This window comes from Urocitellus parryii, chromosome 4, assembly GCF_045843805.1.
Source record: "Urocitellus parryii isolate mUroPar1 chromosome 4, mUroPar1.hap1, whole genome shotgun sequence".
Taxonomy (NCBI): Eukaryota; Metazoa; Chordata; class Mammalia; order Rodentia; family Sciuridae; genus Urocitellus; species Urocitellus parryii.
This window is the reverse complement of record NC_135534.1, coordinates 83,720,732-83,731,079: the sequence shown is the minus strand read 5'-3', so window position 1 is coordinate 83,731,079 and position 10,348 is coordinate 83,720,732. Positions and strand designations below refer to the sequence as shown.

Here is a 10,348-nt window from a genome sequence, read left to right as displayed (position 1 = left end):
TTCACTTTGTACATATATACTATTGGGATTGAAGGGATCCATCTCAGTGAAAGTATCTATCTTATATGGTTTTCAAATGAATCAATGCCTGTAAAGTATTCAGCATCGTGTCTGACACACAATGAGTACCCAACAACTCCCCAGCATGGCACTCACCAAGCCCTAATCAAGCCATACACATCACAGAAATTTTATTATTACTTTTTTCTGATGTGTACATTCTAGATTCTCCCATATTAACGTATATTACTACTTGTTATTTTTGCATATAAAGTGTCTCTCAAAGACTCTTGTATTGAAGGTTTGGTTTCTAATGCAGCAGTGTTCAGAGGTGGGTTTGGGGGGAAGTGATTGGATCATGAGGGCTCTGACCTCCTCAGTGGATTAATCCATTGATAGCTGAATGGACTATTGGGAGGTGGTGGAAACTGTAGGCAGGTGGGGCATGGTTAGAGGAAGTAGGTCACTAGGGGCTTGTCCTTGGGTACTGTATCTTGAGCTTGTGCTTGGTCCCTCTCTCTTTATCCCTCTCCTTCCCAGCTGCCATGAGCTGAGCAGCTTTCCAAGTTTTTCTGCCATGTTGTTTCTACCTTGGAGCCAGCCAACCATGGACGGAAACTGTTAGTCAAATGAAACTTTCCTCCTCTAATCTGTTTTTCTCAGTTATTTGCCACAGCCACAAAAACAAAACAAAATAAAACAAAAACAAGAAAATAACTTACAGACTAGTCTAACCCAGAAAAATATGCATATACTTGCTGTTCATCCCTGCCCTGCAGAACTGACTCCTTGGGCTTGAATTATATGCCATCAGAAGCCTAAGTGCATCATGCTCCTTGTTGGATGGATTTCTTTTTGTGAATGACCAGCAAGAAGATGAAAATGCACTGAAAGATTACTGTCCAAGAGCAAAATTACAAGACAAACGCAACAGATTCTGATAAAATAAAAACTGACATCAGGCTCCACCTGTGCCACTCACTATAACTCTTCACATCTGCCCTTTCCTTTCATCTTCACCACAGTCTTTTGAGGTCAGTGACCTTATCCCCATTTTCAGTCAATTTCTATGGAGATTGAGCAATGTCAAGTCATGTAGCCAACCCACAAACAGGAGCCGGTCTGCTGACTTAAATGCTTCTTAACTCTCCACCCACAGAATTCCTCTCAAAGCAGTGCATTTGACTTAAAATCAACTATACCACAGAGCTATAGTAACAAGAGCTGTATGGTAATGGCATTAAAAACAAATACATAGAGCAATGGTAAAAAAAAAAAATAGAAGACACAGAGACAAACCCACACAGATACAATTCATCTGATCCTTTATAAAGGTGCCAAAAACATACACTGGAAAAAAGACAACTTTTTAAACAAATGGGGCTATGAGAACAGGTTATCTATCTGTAGAAGAATGAGACCAGACTGACTCTTATCTCTCACTCTGCACAAAAACTAACTCAAAAATCAATAAAAAAAACTTAGGAATTAGACCAGAAACTGCAACTCCTAGAAGAAAAAATAGGGTCACATAGGCACAGGCAAAGGCTTTCTTGATAGGATCCCTAAAGCTCAGGAAATAATGCCAAGAGTTAATGAATGCGATGACATCAAATTAAAAAGCTTCTGCACAGCAAAGGAAACAATTAAGGCAAAGAAAAGACCCACAAAATGGGAGAAAATCTCTGATATCTACTCTTCTAGTAGAAGATTAATATCTAGAATATATAATAAACTCAAAAACCTTTACATTAAAAACCCAAATAATCCAATTAATAAATGGGCAAATGAACTAAACAGATACTTCTCAAAAAAAGAAATGCAAATGATCAACAAATATATGAAAAAATGTTCAACATTATTAGCAATTAGGCAAATATAAACCAAAACTATAGAGATTTCATCTCACTCTAGCCAGAATGGCAGACAACCAGAATACAAGTAATAAAAATGTTGGAGAGGATATGGGGGAAAAGGAACACTTGCACATTGTTGGTGGTTTTATAAATTAGTATAATAATTATGGAAATCAGCTGGAGGTTCCTAGAAAGACTAGGGATGTAACCACCTTATGACCCAGCTATACCGCTCCTCAGTATTTATCCTAAAGTATTAAAGTCATCACACTACTGTGATACATAGCTGTTCATGTTTACAGCAGCACCATTCACAACAGCCCAACTATGGCTTAGCCTAGGTGTCCATCGAGGGATGAATTGATATAGAAAATGTGGTATATACACATAATGTAGCATATATGCATAAAATATACATACATTTTATTTATTCAGCCACAAATAAAAATGAAATCATGTCATTTACAGGAAAACTGTTAGAACTTGAGAACATTATGTTAAGTGAAATAAGCTGAATTCAGAAGGTCAAAGGTCCTGTTTCTCTTGTATGTAGTAGCTAGAGAAGAAAAAGGAAAAGAAAGTAGAGATGGGTGGGGATAGGCAGATCTCAGGGAAAGGCACCATGAGAAGGAGGAAGGCGAAGGGAAAGGGGAAATTCTGGGAGTGATATTGGACAAATCGTATTTTTATATTGTGTCCATGTACAAATATGTTAAGACAAATCCCAGCATTATGACAACTCCAATGCATCAATTAAGAAAAAAGAATTTTTTAAAAAGAACAAACAACTAGTGTCTTGAAAAAAAAGAAAGACAGATGTTCTTAAATATATGTGTTAGAAAACTATGGTGCTCTTTCCCTTTTGGAACAATTCAGACCTTAATCATTAAGCAGGAGAACAAGGCAGATGTCTGGAGATGTAGCTTGACATGGGGAGTAGGAACCCAAGATCAGTAAGAAGTAAGAGACTGGTCACTCAGCCACCACTGCGACTCTGTCGGGTAGAGGCAGCAATGGATGGTGGATTTTTATTCCATATATATCTGTACTCTCTAAATTTCTCTCTCTCTCTCTCTCTCTCTCTCTCTCTCTCTCTCTCTCATGAATAGCCTGCTTCATTTCTTAAAATTAAAAATAACATGAATAAATGACAAAAGAGAAGGGGGGGGAATAGAAACAGAAGAGCCACAGCCAGTTTTGGCACCTGCGGCTGCGAGGCGGGGAGGATGAGCTGGTGCCCCCAGCCCAGGAATAGAGCGCTGACGCCTGGGGAGCCCGGGTGCGTCTGCAGAGCCCACGCGATCTTGCGCAGTGGCCTGTGGGCTGGGGTTCCCGGGGTAGCTTCTCCAGCCTCTGCTCCATATGCTGGGGAGGTTCACGCCCACTGTGCCCATCTGGCTCATCGTCTGGGGGCTCTCTGAGTCAAAAATATTCCTGAGTAGGGTTCCCCCTCCCCGCTTTCTTTCTACATAATTGTACATGGCAGCAGAATGCATTTCAATTCTTCGTCCACGAATAGAGGGCAAACATTTCAGTTCTCTGGTTGTACACCGTGTAGAGAATTACCATTCGTGCAATCATACAAGTACCTAGGGTGATGATGTGCATCTCACTCCACTATCTTTCCTACTCCCATTTCTGAATAGTTTTGAAAATACCTCCCTCACCCTCACAGCTCTGCCCAATCTTTGATGCCACTCCACAGGGTCCAAGGACAAAACCTGGGGTTGAAGAGCGGGGCAGAGGGTTACCCTTGAAAAACATGGGGTTTTCCTATTTTAGTAACTGCTCTTTCCAGGATGCTCCCGGCTGAATTCTCACCTTTGAGTTCCAAGAAGCACGGCTAAATGACTTCACTTTCACTTAGCTGTTGAGTGTTTCTATTTGAGGTAAGAAAAAGAGCTACTATCTTCTGAGATCCCGTTGAATGTCAGGTGTATTATCTAATTGAATCCTAGGAACAACCCTGAAAGGAAGACACTGGTACAGAGAAAAACACCATACGTAACCCCCAGGGCATGCCGTGTGAGGATCAGAGCTAAGACTCCACACCAGATTTTCTGACATCAAAACCCAAACTGAACCTTTTTTTCTGTGCACCCCGCTGCCTTTCTCTTAAGCTCCCATAGTTTGGGATTTTAACTTATCAAATATGATTTACATTGTGAGCAAAGAAAATACAACTAGACTTTAAAAACAAATAAAAAGGCTATTTATCATATCCGGACACTGTGTTTAGTGCCTTTAATCAAATTTAATATTTACCCAAACCCCACAACTCATCTGTCACAGGCCAGGAAAGCAAAACTTAGCAGTGTCAGGAGTCAAGGTCAGTCAGGGGGCAGCCTGACATCAGAATCCAGGCAGCTTGTCTTGAGAAGCCATTCCTTAAGTGCCCCTCACCCCACAACTAAGGGAGCATCCTTCCTGCATTCTGGAGATTTGTGAGCTGAGGTGTATTCTTTTTTCTTTTTCTTTCTTTCATGTAAGTTTATTTCCTCAGGGATAAAATTATAAAATGAAAATTGATCTCAATAGTCACGAATTAAATATAAGAAAATAAACCCTGCTAACTTCAAGCAATGGTAAATGCAACATACAAACTTTATTTAACAAAAGTAACAGGTAATGTCAAACAGGCACTTATATTAAGAGAAAAACTGATGAGAAGAAATTTTATCTTAAACACCTTACAATAACCTACTTGCAGTTGCATTTAACTGAGCCCTGTTGCTGTGAAGATTACAGCTCATGCACAGGTCTGGATGAATAATTTGTACATTTTTTAAGTATTCACTGAATACTACCTTATATACACATGTCCATTAAATTTGCAAAAGATTTAATTGATGATCCCAGATAGACTTCATTTGTGGTGCGCTTTTGGAAGAGGTTGTCTAAAGAGAAGAATATGTGGTTCTGGCTTGTGAATCATGTAATGAACGCAGCCTAGACTCTGTTGGACACCAAGTCTCCTCCACTCCTCTTCAGATATTAGATGAGTTTTGGGTACTTGATTGGAAGGTTCTCTGGGTAACATGACATGCTGGTACTCATAGTGCTTGTCGAACTACTTGTCTGAGTAGTAGATCTGCTTAGGGGCCATGCTGCCGGCGCGCAGCGGGGTAGAAACAAGGCGGAAATCTGACTGCAGAATGGGCGAAGCAGAACACACGTCCATTTCAGGCCAGGGCAACGACTCCCGAGGTGTATTTTTAAGTGACTAGCACGTAAGTGCTCAAGAATTATTAATTCTTTTTTTTCCTTCTGTCTGGGTTCCGGGGAGCTAGTGTAGGACACTCTGGGAGAAGAAGGAGACCCGAGAAGTACAGACTGTTACACTTTAGAGGTTATTTAGGCCAAGACTCTAACTGGGCCAATGAGTCAGTGGTGATGTTATAGTTGGAAACAAAGCTTTCCTCTCCCTGACCTTCCCTTTCCTTTTTGCCACCATCATTCCTAGGAAACTCCACAAGCCTAGTAGCCTGCTGCATGTTCTCTTCATATGCTACCACCTGACCCAGGAGGGGTTTGAAGAACCTCTGTTTGACAGATGCATGCCAATCTCACCTCAACTGGGCAGAAGTTGAAGACCTGAAGGGTTTTTCTGCACAGGAGATTTGTATCTTGGGAGAAAACGAGCATCCTTGGCTACCTGTGCCAACTTGATCAGTGCTCAGGGATGATTCACCAGCTTGGTTAGGAGCCCAGTTTCCCAGCTGACATGCTACCCAAAGACTATCCCAGGCTAAGTGCAGAATTCGCCAGCTGGCATAGACTGTGGGCAGGAAGTAGGCACAGTACAGTGAAAAGGGCTCTGGGCTGAGAGTCAGGGACCCAGGGTCTGATACTCCTGGCCACACCTCCTTGGACCTTCCTATCCTTGACTCTAAAAGGAAGAGACAGGACTGTGATCACACCACAGGGCTTTACAGAAAAGACAGAGCAATGGGGGAAGGAGGAGGGTGAGTTCATAGCCACTGACAACTACTGCCCTAACTGTTCTCTATCTTCAGCAAGAGCTCAGAGTTAGAGGCCAGGAAAGAAGACCTGACATTTACTAAGTATTGTGTTAGTGACTTACCTTTATACACTTTTTGTGGAGTCCCCCCAAACAAGTTTTATAGAACACTATTCAGCAATAAAAAGGAACAAGCTACTTATATATTCTTGGAAGAATTATCCTGAGTAAAAAAAAAAAAGAAAGAAAGAAAGTAAATCTCACATTATGTTTTATGATTAAATTTTATAGCTTTTCAAAATTACAAAATTATAGAGATGGAGAACAGATTAGTGGAGATTAGTGGTTGCCAGGGATGAGGAATAGGTTATGGGTTGGGGCATGGCTATAAAGGAGCAGCTTGAGGGAGTTTTTTTTTTTTAAACTATGATGATGTTCTTTACCTTGATTGCTGTGATTGTCATACAAATCAATAAATGTGGTGAAATTGCATAGAACTATACACACATGTGTGCATGCACACACACATGAGTGCATGTAAAACTAGTCAGATCTGAATAAAGTTTGTAGTTTGGACCAATTGTACTCCCATTATGCAAGGTGTTACCATTGAGGAAAGCTGGGTTAGGATAGAGGGACTTCTGTTCCTTTTTCGCTATTTTTGCAACTTTTTATTTGTCCACAATTACTTCAATATTAAAAGTAAAAAAAAAAACAAAAAAACGTGTTTAAGATATTGTTATCCCATTCTATAAATAAAAGATCTGAAAATCGCAGAGGGCCTATAGGGTCATATAGCTCTAAATAGTAGAGTAAGGATTTAATTTAATTTCTCTGACCCAAAAGCCATGAGCTTCTTTCTCCATCCCAGGGCTTTGGGTATGAAAAGGAATTGCCAGAAGCTGGCCTATACCGTCTCAAAATCTCCTCTTCTTCAAGAGAGCACATAGGTGTGACTTTTTTTTCCACCTTGGCAGTGGGAGTCTATGACAGCCAGTTCATTTCAGAGGGACTCTTCTACCATACCCTTTTATTACACATTTAACCCTAGGCCTATCCATCAAAGCTCTGGTTAAAGAATAAAGAATGACTGAGCATCTGCAGTTTGATCTCAAGGAGTGAAACACACTCATGGGCCACTTGTTGATTTTCCCTAGGTCCTCTCCCATCTCCCTTCAACTTGCTATGTGCTTAGCAAGTGGTAGACTGAGGTTGGGGGTGGTATGATTTACAAAGATTCTTCACTTCAACACACTGTAGTCAGTCTCCTGAGTCTTCTCCTACATTCATCTGGGAACTTCCTGATACAGTTGTTAGTAAGAACCCTGCTAAATCAGTTTAGCAAAAACCCTCTACTATCAATACCTAATCTCCATATCTGATCAGGTTCCTCATCCTCCACTATCCCCCAGGTGATGTCCAATCACCCTGGCCTGTCTTTAGCTAGAACCCTGTCAGGTCCAGGGACCCAGAATCCCCCTAACCTCCAATAATTCACCTTAGTTACTTTCTACCACTGATGCCCATTCTTCTTGTTTATATATTTCCAGTTACTCTGTACTTGGAGTTGAGCCCAGTCTTCCACTGCAATAATCCCATTGAAATGCCTCCTATACCTATTGAGATGGTCTTGAACAGTATGTTTTACCATGCTTTACCAGTTGTCATTGAATAATTTTGTAACAAAGTCTACTAAGAAGACATTAACACAAGATGCCCGAATTTTTCAGAGTTCACCAACCTGTTTGAAGAGAACAAGGATACGTAGCAAATGAGCAAACAAGACAACACTTAAGACAAAACTGTGTAGGGGCTAGGGAAGCAACCACCAGCTCTCACTCTAGACCAAAGCTGCTTCAAAGCTAGGAGGTATTTAACCTATTCCAGCCCATCATTCAATTTTTATTTTATTTATTTATTTTTTTTTGGTACCAGGGATTGAACTCAGAAGCACTCGACCTCTGAGCTACACTCCCAGCCCTATTTTGTATTTTATTTAGAAACAGGTCTCACTGATTATTGCTTAGCGTCTCACCATTGCTGAGGCTGGCTTTGAACTCATGGTCTTCCTGCCTCAGCCTCCCAAACTGCTTGGATTACAGGCATGTGCCATCTGCGCCCGGCCCATCATTCCATTTTTGTTTCATTTATGGAACACTTAAAAAAATAAATAGAGCAACAAATATAATGCTAATTGTAACTTTGAAATATTTATGTTTTTAGAGTTCTGTGGTTTTGATAAAAGCAATAGGTGAATGATTCATGATAATATTAATGTATTTAATGTTACTAATGGCAACAAATTACACAATAAGCTCTAGATTGTTATTTCCAACCTATTTTAATGCATCGGTGTCAATTTCATTGAAATATTTACAGAATTGAAAACTTGGGACTTAATGGGTTAATGTGCAACTTGCTGTGAGCTGATGGTAAGCACTCACAGATTTGTTGAGTTTCAAAACAACAGAGAATAAGCACCCAGTCAATTAATTCTGTGTAGAATTAAAGATTATCTGTAGAAGGACAGATAATCTTTCAGAAAGGTGTTATACTTTATGGACAGAAAATCCCATACTAAAAGAAAGGCACTGATAAGGATGCAGGGACACTAAAGTACATACCATTAGGTGGGAGTAGACATGAGTCGATATGGCTGCCACTAAACAAACGTGACTTCTGGGTATTTTAAGTGAGATGTACTATGAGTAAAAAGTCTATATACTTTCAAAATTTGGTATGAAATATTTCTTATATTGATAACATGATGAAATAATATTTTGGAGAGGTTAGTTAAATAATTATTAATTTTAATTTCAATTGTTCCTTTTTTTATATGTGGCTACAAAGTTTAAAAATTACTTACATGTCTTGCATTATATTCTGTTGGCCGGATGGTCCAGACCATTCTGACTCTATCTACAGATTAGGCTTTCTTTTGCTCCTCTTTGCAGAAGCCATCATTTTGTACAATTTCTTCTTTCTGAAATGAAGCTTTTCCTTCAAGGGGGGGATATTATTTATAAAGTACTTAGCAAGATGGTAAGGAGCCTCAAGGGCCTCTGTACTTAACAATGCTTCCTTTGTTAACAGGCAGTCTTGATATTCAAAGTGAACAAACGAGATGAATGTTAAAATCTTTCGAGTCTCTTTACCTCTGAAATTACTGTTAGAACATTACTTTTATTTTCCTGAAGTTTCCATGGAAGCTCAAGTTGTACTAGACAATCTTTGCTTCCTGTGGTAATGCAAATTTCATTTCTGGGGATTTGGAAGTGATTTTTGATAACACTTTAGTTTCCTTTGTTTTTCATTTCCTGTGTCTGAGAAAAGACATATTGATACAGGTTTCTTGGAAAATGTATTCTTAGTTCTCTTCATTCAGAGGGTCCTCTTATTTCTTTCCCTGAGGGATCTGCCCTGGCTCTGTTATAACAAAAAACCCACAATATTCTCTCTTTTTCTGTTGTTTTCAAAGAGGGGATCCTAGCACACTGATGTTATTGGAGGGGGGAGGAGGTAGGATTTGAATCTGCAAGTTCTCAATTGTTCTTCTGTTTGGATACCATAACCAGTTTCATCTGGAAATGCCTGAAGCCTCCAGCTCAACCTCTCTCTCTTCCCCTGCCTGGATAGGGGGATCACAGAATAAACCTCTTATAAACAAAAACTCTATTGCTGTTCTGACTATAATGACCATCAGTACCTTAAGTCAACAGTACACCCAGCTGCACTCAAACAAGGTGGTGTATGTGAGAAACCACTGAAAATGAAATGAGCTGACTACTCAGGGTCAGCTGGTGTGGATGTACATGGGAGAAAACACTGCTAAGGAAAGTTACTTAGAAATGCACCAGAAAGAAAGCCCTGGGTTAAATCCTCAGTGCCTAAAGTGGGAGAAGGAACTGGAAGATGAGGTATATACTTGGCCCCCTCAAACCAGACCAAATGCAAGGAGTGTGGTGGAGATGGAAGACTGGCCCAGGGTAGAGTTCACTTCTAATCTGATGCTGTCCCTAACACAGGGGCATTGTCAGAAGGTACTCACAGGGAGTGGGGGTATAAGTAAGTAATTCCTTAGTGTCTGGGTGCTGGGCGTACAGGAAGGAGGAAGCCTGCTTCCTGGCCTCCCAATCTTGGGGGAGGGACAGAGGAGAAGGCATAAAAATGCAGCAGTTCTAAGCATTGAGGCAGTGAGTGATGGTGAGCACAGGAGGACCATCCAAAACCAGGCCAGAGGAAGAAGGAGAGCTTGGGAATGTCCTGAAGGAGATGCTGGTGCTGGTTTTTGAACAGAAGGTATGGGGAAGTGGGAACAGTAAGAAGAGTGAGAAAGCAGAGGCCTTTAAGGACCAGTGTGTGTGACTGCATGAGAAGAGGGAGGTAGGGGGTGATCCTGAAGAGGTGGGCAGGGGTGACCCATGGCCCCTGATATGGACTAGACCACAAAAAAATGCTCATTATCCTGAAATCCAGAGTCCCGAGGGCTTTAAAAGTGGTGATGGAGGATGTGGTAGGACAGGTTGGCATC

At 40.6% G+C, this 10,348-nt stretch overlaps 1 pseudogene; it reads right to left on the bottom strand.

Moving 5' to 3' along the window:
• Positions 1-4,722: 4,722 nt before the first annotated feature.
• On the bottom strand, positions 4,723-4,962 carry LOC113187959 (cyclin-dependent kinases regulatory subunit 2 pseudogene; annotated as a pseudogene).
• Between the last annotated feature and the right edge of the window lie 5,386 nt (positions 4,963-10,348).